We start from the raw sequence: 11,122 nt of genomic DNA, 5'->3' as shown, positions 1-11,122 counted from the left end.
GTATCTGTAAGACGTGAGGCATGGAGTACAGTCAGCTCACTCTTAGCTTAGGCCTTCCTCAGCCCAGCTCATTGGGCCAGCCTCCCAGAGGAGCCCTGGAACCCGAGAAGAGCTCCTGAAAGGTCTGAGCCCAAAAAAGGGTGGAGAATGGCTGGCTTAGTGCACCTGCCTGGCTGGATCGTGTCCCCTACTCACCTCCTGCCTGGAGTCCTTTAACATTTGTGAAATTTAAAGAATGACTCCTAATTGTCAGAACAGGAAACTTTCTGATTTTTTGCCACCCTCTGTTCTGAAAATACCAGCAACGTCGGCTTTCTCCTGGCTCCTTCCTACGCGGCCTGCTTAGGAGACCCTGAAAAAAGAATCCTCAGCTGGGCTGCCAGCATGTCTGCAGGGAAGCCCTGAATAAATCTTTGTTGGTCTTAAAGGTGCTACTGGACACTGATTTTGTTGTGCAGGGAAGCCATCACTTCTGCAAGAGATGAGATCTTTCCCGATCAGCATCATGTATGTGGGCGTATGAGGGCATGGTCTTTACAGATGTGTGTCTCCTTGGAAGGCCATGTGGAGAGAGGAGAGAGGACCATGTCAGAGGAGAGGTCAGAGGGCAGCTCCCAGGTTAAGACAAAGAGAGGCATCCCACTCAAGCAGATAACACCTGTGCACACTTAGGGTGATATAACACCCCCCCCCCTCCCAATGCCCAGGCATGCTGAGCGTCTCTCTCCAACAGTGGGGGATCTTTCTTTTCATTAAGTGATCCCTGATAGGCTGGGACCCCCAATGTCAGGGAGATGCTGAAAAGGTAGTAGTAGAACGTGTCCAGAGGAGGGCAACAAAGATGGTGAGGGGTTTGGAGACCAAGACGTATGAAGAAAGGTTGGGGGAGCTTGGCCTGTTTAGCCTGGAGAGGAGACAACTGAGAAGGGATCTGATAACCCTCTTCAAGTATTTAAAAGGGTGCCATGTGGAGGATGGAGCAGAGTTGTTCTCTCTTGCTCTGGAGGGGCAGATCAGAACCAATGGGATGAAATTAATTCAAAAGAAATTCCGTCTCAACATCCGGAAGAAGTTCCTGACAGTCAGAGTGGTTTCTCAGTGGAACAGGCTTCCTCGGGAGATGGTGGGTTCTCCATCTTTGGAAATTTTTTAACAGAGGCTGGGTAGCCATCTGACGGAGAGGCTGATTCTGTGAAGGATCAAGGGGGTGGAGGTGACAGTGGATGAGCGATAGGGTTGTGAGTGTCCTGCATAGTGCAGGGGGTTGGACTAGATGACCCAGGAGGTCCCTTCCAACTCTATTTTTCTATGATTCTATGATTCTAGGGAGGTGGGAAGAAACAGAAACCTACTCTACTGAGTCACCATATTGAGCCTGAAAATTAAAATTATGTTCAGCAGAGCCCTAGAATGGATTTTCGCAAAAATGTGTCACATTCCTAGTATGCAATCTCTCTCTCTCTCTCCCCAAAGGAAATTGACCACCGTTTGATATCTCCCCCCCCCCCCCCCGGTCCTGACATTTCAAGCACACCCAGCCACGTGTGGGAGTACCTCTTGCAGGTAATTATTGCGTAAAATTAAGCCAGTCTTGTACATGAAGCCAGCAAATTAGCCCAGGATTGAAGGTCAAAGAGATCTCATTTATGGAGTCTCTAAGAAAATGTTAAGAGCAAGAGTGTGTCAGATGGACAGGGATGGCGGATTACGTGGGGTCATGACAACGGGGAGGGGGGGGGGCTGAAGAGGCATTGAAGACGCTGTAACCACACTGTCAGACCCATCAAGACAATTGGGAATTTAGCTCTTCTATCCTTATCAGAGCTTCTGTGAAATCTAGGCAGTGCCTCTTTCTTTCCTTAAAAAAAGAAAAAGAGAACAGGCCGTAGCAAAATAGAACACCCACTGTTCTATTCCCCCCTTTTAAAGGGAAACAGCACTTTTAAAAAGGGCCCTGTGAACAATTTCTGCTTACATCAACGGAGTCTGAAGAAAAGTGAGAGCCAAGTTAGTTTTTCAGGAAATTTGGAATGTTCCAAATAGGAGATCCTGTAGATGAGATTCTCCCAACTTGAGTATTTGAGCATGCCTCTGAGCATGTATGGAGTTATTTCCACTCCCCACAAGCAGCCCAGGAGAATTGTGGGTTGGGGAAATTGCAAATTCCAGGTACACCTGCACTCTATCACCAGGTTTAATTCAAGACTATGGATCCTCTGGGCGGGGCCACAGCAGAGGAAATATGGTTACTGTGGTGCCAGCAAGAATCTCAACATGCCTGGCTTTTCAACTGGCTGTGTGGGTAATCTGAGCCACCAGAGATAAAAAAAATATTTAGGGATGGAATCAAATGGAATGATGCCACAAAATGAGCCTAAAGAAAAGGGATGCTAATGAACAAAACTAATGGAATTTTAAAAATTGGGGGGCAAATTCTCTGCAAGAGGCTGCACCTAGAAAACATCCTTGACAAACCAACTGTTTGTCCACACATGCACAGAGTGTCCTTTGCAGTTGGGAAGATCTTCCGGGGGTAGAAAATGAAATGTGTCTGAGCCAGGGTAGCCGGGTCCACTTGTCCACAGATGGGGGGAGGGGGTTAAGGATGCCAAGTTGGGAAACTCTTGGAGATTTGCAGTGGACATCATTGCAAGATGACAGAGACCTTAGTAGGGTGGAATATCATATGTGGGGAGGTTCCCCTCAGCCACTGATAGACATCCTCCATGAATCTATCACCCCCCCCCCCTTAAAGCTACTTATTCCTGTGGCCATCACTATATCCCCTGGCCAGGAATGTCACATTTTAATCACTTTCTGTGTCAAGAAGTTTTATGTGGGTGGCCATGTTGGTACACAGAAGCAGAATGAAGTTTGGCTCCAGAGGCACCTTTAAGACCAAACAAGTTTCATTCAAGGGACGAGCTTTTGTGTGCAGGCACACTTCTTCAGACAGAGCAAAGCAGAATTCCCTCAGCCATTACATCTAAGTCGAGGGTGGGCAGCACATTAACTTACAGCACAATTAACAGATTCAATTAAGCAGAAATAGGAAGCTGAGTTTATAAAGTAACTATTTGTTTGGTTTAAGTTGTGCGTGTGTGGGGAGGGCATAGTGAAGGAAATAAATATGTCAAGATTGGAGATGAATGGGCAAATGGGCGGAAGTATTTTTAAGGGTGGAATGCTGAGAGCGATCAACTGAGACCTTGCCATTCCACTCCATCCTTCCGTTCTCAAGCCCAAAGGTGAACCTACAGCATCTTCTCTGAAGTGGGGCGATTCTCTGTGTAGAGTTATTGACTCTGGCCTGTCGATTTCTCTGATCTGGGGATGCCTGGGACAGACATGTGCTTGAGTGACCTGTAATTTCCTGGTTCCCTTCTAGATCCCCTTTCAAAAATTGGTGTAACATTTGCTACTCTGCAGTCTTCTGGTACAGCAGCTAAATTTAGTGATAGGTTATATGTACAGCTTAGTAGATCAACTATCACATATGAGTTCCTCAAGAACTCTCAGGTTTATTCCATCAGGACCTGGAAACTTACTGGTTTTTCATTTCCCCAGTAGGTCTAGAACTTTGTCTTTGGTCACATCAATTTAGTCCAGACCCCTTCCTGAAAATAGTAGGCCAGCTTAAGTAGGGCATGGGTAAGTGACCCCTACTTTTCACAGTGAACACAGAAGCAAGAAAATCATTGCAATTTTCTCAAATCTCTCCATCTTCCTTTAGCAATCCTTTAATTCCTTTGTCTTCCAAAGGCCCCTCTGCTTCTCTGGCTAGTTTCCTCCTTAAGGCATATGTAAAATATTGTTTATTGTCTTTATGCTTTTAGCAACCTGCTCTTCAAAATCTCTTTCTTCATGCCTAATTACTAATTTGCATTCCTTTTATCAGAGGAAGAAGAGTTGTTTTTTATACCCCACTTTTCAATGCACGAAGGAGTCTCAAAGCGGCTTCCAATCCCCTTCCCTTCCTCTTCTCACAACAGACACCCTGTGAGGTAGGTGGGGCTGAGAGATCTCTGAAAAAACTACTCCTGGAGAACAGCTCTATCGGAGCTGTGGCGAGCCCAAGATCACCCAGCTGGCTGCACGTGGAGGAGCGGGGAATCAAATCCAGCTTGCCATATTAGGTGCTCCTAACCACTCCACCACACTGGCTCCTGGAAAGCCTGTGGTCCCCCCTTCAATTCATTGGGAAAGACTTCCCACTTAAAAAAAAAAAGCCTCTTTGCTTTTTAGAGCTTCCTTGATTTGCATTGCTAACCATGCAAGCCTTCTTTTAGACTTGGCAGTGTTTTTCCTAACCCATGGAATGCATTCTGCTTGGGCTTCAATTAGTGTAGTTTTAAATAACTTCCAAACATCCTCTAGATTGGTCTCTCTCTTTCCCTTCATTTTCATAAAGATCCCTTTTTTGAAATCAATTGTTACAGTTTTGGACTTTAGAAGTGACTTTCCATTCACCTGAATGCTGAACTTAGAAGTTGGAAGGGATCTCCAGGGTCATCTAGTCCAGCCCCCTGTAAGAACTCACAACTGCCCAAGTGATCCCCCCTCCCCACCACCAAAAATCTCCAGAATCCAGCCCAGCCTGGAGGAAATTCACCTACTATCCTACAGTAAAGGTAAAGGTAAAGGTATCCCCTGTGCAAGCACCGAGTCATGTCTGACCCTTGGGGTGACGCCCTCCAGCGTTTTCTTGGCAGACTCAATACGGGGTGGTTTGCCAGTGCCTTCCCCAGTCATTACCGTTTACCCCCCAGCAAGCTGGGTACTCATTTTACCGACCTCTGAAGGATGGAAGGCTGAGTCAACCTTGAGCCGGCTGCTGGGATTGAACTCCCAGCCTCATGGGCAAAGTTTTCAGACGGCTGCCTTACCACTCTGCGCCATAAGAGGCTCACTATCCTACAGTGGTGATTGGCAATTCCCTGGACATGCAAGGAAGGGCCACAAGAGACAAGCACTGGCACATCCCTTCCTGCCCACCCACTCACAGTCTGCCTCAGTTCATAAAATCAGCATTTCTGTCAGATGACTATCTTTGTTGTTGTTATGTGCGAAGTTGTGTCCGACCCATCGCGACCCCATGGACAATGATCCTCCAGGCCTTCCTGTCCTCTACCATTCCCTGGAGTCCTTTTAAGTTTGCACCTACTGCTTCAGTGACTCCATCCATCCACCTCATTCTCTGTCGTCCCCTTCTTCTTTTGCCCTCGATCACTCCCAGCATTAGGCTCTTCTCCAGGGAGTCCTTCCTTCTCATGAGGTGGCCAAAGTATTTGAGTTTCATCTTCAGGATCTGGCCTTCTAAAGAGCAGTCAGGGCTGATCTCCTCTAGGACTGACCGGTTTGTTCGCCTTGCAGTCCAAGGGACTCGCAAGAGTCTTCTCCAGCACCAGAGTTCAAAAGCCTCAATTCTTTGACGCTCGGCCTTCCTTATGGTCCAACTTTCGCAGCCATACATTGCAACTGGGAATACCATAGCCTTGACTAAACGCACTTTTGTTGGTAGGGTGATGTCTCTGCTTTTTAGGATGCTGTCTAGATTTGCCATAGCTTTCCTCCCTAGGAGCAAGCGTCTTTTAATTTCTTTGCTGCAGTCCCCATCTGCAGTGATCTTGGAGCCGAGGAAAATAAAATCCGTCACTATCTCCATTTCTTCCCCATCTATTTGCCAGGAATTGAGAGGGCCGGCTGCCATGATCTTTGTTTTCTTGATGTTGAGTTTCAAGCCAACTTTTGCACTCTCCTCCTTCACCCGCATCAACAGGCTCTTTAGTTCCTCTTCACTTTCTGCCATTAGAGTGGTATCATCTGCATATCTGAGGTTGTTGATATTTCTCCCTGCAATCTTGATCCCAATTTGTGACTCCTCTAATCCCGCCTTTCTCATGATGTGCTCCGCATACAAGTTAAATAGGCAAGGCGACAGTATACAGCCTTGCCGAACTCCTTTCTCAATTTTGAACCAGTCAGTGATTCCATGTTCAGTTCTCACTGTTGCTTCTTGACCTGCATATAAATTTCTCAAGAGACAAATAAGATGCTCTGGTATTCCCATCTCTTTAAGAACTTGCCACAATTTGTTGTGCTCCACACAATCAAAGGCTTTAGCATAGTCAATGAAGCAGAAGTAGATGTTCTTCTGGAACTCCCTAGCTTTTTCCATGATCCAGCGTATGTTGGCAATTTGATCTCTAGTTCCTCTACCTCTTCGAAATCCTGCCTGTACTTCTGGAAGTTCTCGGTCCACATATTGCTGGAGCCTAGCTTGTAGGATTTTGAGCATAACTTTGCTAGCATGAGAAATGACTATCTAGCCTCTGCTTAAAAACGTTCAAAGAAGGAGAATTCATTACTTCCTGAGGAAGCCACTGAGGAATCATTCTAACTGTCAGGAACTTATGGATGTTTAGCCAAAAATTCTTTTGAATGAATTTCAACCCATTGGTTCTGGTCTGACCCTCTGGGGCTTTTTACCACTGAGAAACCCCAGAAACACTCTTGAGGCTTTGAGAAGCCCCAGAAGTGATGTCAGCAAGCTGTCCCTTCCTGCCACACCCCCAGAAGTCACAGGTCACCAGAAGTGACATCAGCCAGACCCTCCCACCAGACATCAGCAGGACAACAAGGATTTGTGTGGCTGGGGCCCCTTCCTTTCCCACCCCCTCCAGGTCCATCATCAGCCATTTTGGAAGGAGAGGGCAGGCAGACATGACCATATATGTTAATATCACCTGATATTCTTTTTTAAAAAATTACCTCCTACCCAACTAGAGAAACTCTTCCAGGGCTGTCAATATACCCAAGGGTTTCACGAAACCCTGGTTGAGAAAGCCTGCCCTGAATGATTCCCTAGAGGCTACCCTGGTTGGGAGCCTGGTACACAGCCATCACTGTCCTGTGAGCGCTTGTGGGAAAGGGAAAGAAATCCTGTCATGATGGCAGGTAGTTGTAAGGTTCCTGCATAGTGCAGGGGGTTGGACTAGATGACCCTGGAGGACCCTTCCAATTCTGTGATTCTATGATTCTATGACCAAATCCACAGACTCTGAGACCTGCTGATGATCCATAGTTGCTGCAAAATCCCCCATGCTACACTCAAGGCAACCCTTGACCATCTGGAAAAGACAAGAGTCATTTCGGGGGTGATCAAGGCGCCTGCACGGGTGAATAGTCTTGTCAGTAGGCGGAAGAAGAATGGATCGCTGTGCCTTTGCCTGGACCCCCGAGCCCTAAACGGAGCCATCTGGCCACAGGGCTTTTCCATCCCTCCCATTGAAAACGTGCAACAAAGCCTGGCTGGCAAAAAATTCTTCAGTCTTTGATGAAAACGAGGGCTGCTGGCAAAGGGAACACAGCAAGGAAGCTGCCCATCAATGAAGGTTTGAGGACATCCTGCCTGCCACCTTTCTCTGGCCTTGAGACGGGCTACTTGCTCACCTCCACAGTGAGTGTGCTTTACGGAGGAGCCAAGCTCTGCACATTTCATCCTTCTCCGCTTCCATGCAGACCACCCAACTGCTTGACTCCACTTCCTCCCCAGCACTGAAGACAGGAAGCAGCCTGAATCTCCAGGGAGGGGCATCAGACCTGCCTCCACCACACTCTTCTGCTGCAGCTTTTGCTGCTGCTACAGGAGAATGGAAGACTGGTTCAAGCAACCGTTGCACTAAACCGTACAGCTTGGAGCAGCCAGGGGGTTGAGCAGCATGGGCCATGGCGAACATGTTGTTGGAATGAGCAACTCAGCATGCCTGGACATGGGGGTGGGGGGGGTAGGACATGACACCCCTCTAAGTGTGCACAGGCGTTGTCCCCTTGAATGGGATGCCTCTCTTTGCCTTAATCTGGGAGGTGCCCTCTGACCCCTCCTTTCACTTAGTCCCCTCCCTCTCTCTACGTGGCCTTCCGTGGAGAAACACGTCTCTGCGGGTCTCTCCTGTAGCGACCATGTCCTCATGCCCACATGTGATGCTAGACAAGTTGATCCTTTGTGACAGGGAAAGCACTCTTAAGATTGGAGACCCCCGTCCTCTTTCAGTAGTAGCCGGAATGTAATGAATAAATGTAAGTTCTTCTTCTTCTTCTTCTGCCATATATTTCTTGGGCCTGCCGAAGAGCCACAGCAAAACAACAACAAAAAAGGTGTCCTGGCTGTTAGAAATCATGTTCCTCTTGGCAGAAGATGCGGAATGGAGTCCAGCGGGAAGAAGGCCTTTAAAGGGAAAACAAGCTGGACACATGTTTATAAGGAAGGTGGGTGTGAACTGATTTCCACCCTGGAGATAAACCCTGGAGGACATGGCTGCTTTGGAGGGCAGATACTATGGCAGTATATAACAGTGAGCCCCCCCCCTCCAAACTCTGTGTTGCAGGCTCCACTCCTTAAATCTCCAGGTATTTTCCAACCTAGAGTTTGCAACCCTATGGATGGAATACAGGCCATCTAGCCCCACCCCCTGCTCAATGCAGGATCAGCCTCAAGCATCCGGCAGAAGTGTCTGTCCAGCTGCTGCTTGAAGACCACCAGTGAGGGGGAGCTCCCCACCCCCTTAGGCACACCATTTCATGGCTGAACTATTCTGATAGTGAAAGTCCCCCCCCCCCGATATCTAGCCATATTGTTCTCCATGTAATTTACTGCAGTCCTGTGCTCTGCTGCTAAAAGGAACTGTTCCCTGTCCTCCTCTGACAACCTTTCAGATGCTTAAAGAGAGCATCCATCCATCCATCCATCCATCCATCCATCCATCCATCCATCCATCCATCCGTTCCTTTATGTGTTTGTTTTTATAGATTCATAGAGCCATGCCTCTTAGCTCAGCTATCTTGGGGTGGTGTACAACAATTTAAAACATATAATACAATAAACGCAATAAATATAAATGACTGAAAACCCATCAAGAGCAACAGTTGGCATCATTTTACTCCCAGGTACAATCAAAGATACACCTCTCATCGGGAGCGGTGGGGAGTCGTTGTGGCCCAGACTCCACCGAATGCTTGGTGAAACAGCTCTGTCTTGCAGGCCCCGTGGAACTCAGTGGGTTTGAATAGGGCTTGTGTCTCCTCCGGGACCTCATTCCACATATGGGGGCCAGGACCGAGAAGGATCTGTTCCTGGTTGAGGCCAGGCAAACCTCTCTTGGGCCAGGGACCGCTGGCAGAGTGTAGTGCTCATTGGGGGATATATTTGGAGAGGCAGTCCCTCAAGTATGCTGGGCCCAGAATGTGAATGGCCTTAAAAATCAAAATCAGCACTTTGATTCCAGTCTGGAGTTTCACTGGGAATTAATGCAGCTGTCTGAGCACAGTATTCCTCACAATACTCTAGTGAGGATTCTGGCAGCTGCATTTGGGACCAGCTGCAGCTTCAGGAGTAAGGACAAGGGAAAGGCCTCTCCAGGGTGAACATCCAGGTGACCTGATCTTGTCAGACCTCAGAAGCTAAGCAGGCATGGCCCTGGTTCCTATTTGCAAGGTAGAGTACCAAGGAAGATCTGGTAGAGCAGTGGTCCCCAACCTTTTTATCACCGGGGACCATTCAACGCTTGACAATTTTACTGAGGTCCACTACCCTAACGCTCTCTGACTCTGGTCGCTATGGTAATGTTTAAACATCCCTTCAAAATAAGATACAGACACGCCACAACAATGAACATAAGGAACATTTTATTTTCATGGAAATTTTAACTCATGACAATGACAAATCAATGGGAACCCTGAGCTTGATTCTCTGCAACAAGATGTGCGCCTGCCGGATCGTGGATGAAGTAAAGGGCCGGGGGGGGGGGGACAGAAGGCGTCCTTCGCAGCCCACCTCCAGTTAGTTGACGGACCACATGTGGTCCACAGCCCACAGGTTGGGGATTGCTATGGTCGAGTACCAAGGAAGAATACACAGAGACTGTTTATGCACTGGGAACTCCACTGCCCCAGCTCCCATGCAGGAGCACAAATTGGGGGCAGATGGAATACACTGGGCCAAATGCTCCCCCGTGTGGGTGCAGGAAGAGGTGGGGCAACCTGCCACGGCTAAAACTCCAGCCTGCAGCCTGGCATGAAACCTCCAGTCTGCAAACGGTCAGAGGCAGGTAGTGGCAAGCCACTTCTAGTTGTTGCTTGCCTGGAAAACTCTATAGGGTCAACTTGATGCCAGCCAGCCAGCCAGCCAGCCAGCCAGCCAGCCAATCAATCAATCAATCAATCAATCAATCAATCAATCAATCAATCAATCAATCAATCAGTTCCAGGCTCGAAAGAAACAGGAATGACTGTGGTGTCATGGATAGCATGTCAGCTCAGGGCATCACATTGCCTTTGGAGTCATCACTCAGCAAAACTCTCCTCACAGGGTTGTTTGTGAGGGTCAAAGGGAACAGGGGACTGTTATGTCTGCTGCCCCAGTCACCCTGGAGAAAGGGCCATAGGTAGCCACTGGCAGACATCTTGTTGTGGAGAGCGCTTCTGAAAATACTCAGGGGGCTTGGCAGAAACTTTAAAGTCACCAGAGGAGTTAAGAACCTAAATCCCTTTGACCCACTTTGGATTTCCGGAGCACAACCCATCTCTGCTCTGCTGTGGTTTGCTTATTGTTCTTATGTTTAAAATCTCCTAGACTTTATTTTCCACCTCCAGTTGTGCCCTCCAAGAGGAAGAAACGGGGAAACGGGAGGGCTTTGCCAGCGGGCCAAAAAACTTGGGCAACTGGTCTGGCTCCCCCGGCTTTGCCCGAGGAGGAGAGAGATGGAGAGTCACTGTATCTTGAGCTCATAACCTCTATTTCCTCCTTGAAACCCGGGTCATAGCGGTACTTAGCTAAATTATATAACTGCAAACAAAGTGTGACAGCTTTATTTATAATTATACTGCATTTAAAGGGAACAAGATGAGCTTAATGAGTTAATAAAGTGGCTGTCTGTCAAAGCCCCGCTGCTTTGCATAGAAAGATGGCTCTGGTCCCTCCAGAGCCAGACAGGCCCGGCCTCATGAATATGCAGCGGGGCCTGTCAAGGAGGGTGAAGGCGGTTCGCCATAGCAACCGGCCTGCAGGTAGCGGTTTCGAGGCCAGCTGCCCCGAGAGGTCCCAGGCGGCTTGTACAAAGTGAAG

This window comes from Paroedura picta, chromosome 15 (assembly GCF_049243985.1).
Source record: "Paroedura picta isolate Pp20150507F chromosome 15, Ppicta_v3.0, whole genome shotgun sequence".
Lineage (NCBI taxonomy): Eukaryota > Metazoa > Chordata > Lepidosauria > Squamata > Gekkonidae > Paroedura > Paroedura picta.
Note: the sequence above shows the minus strand (reverse complement) of the source record.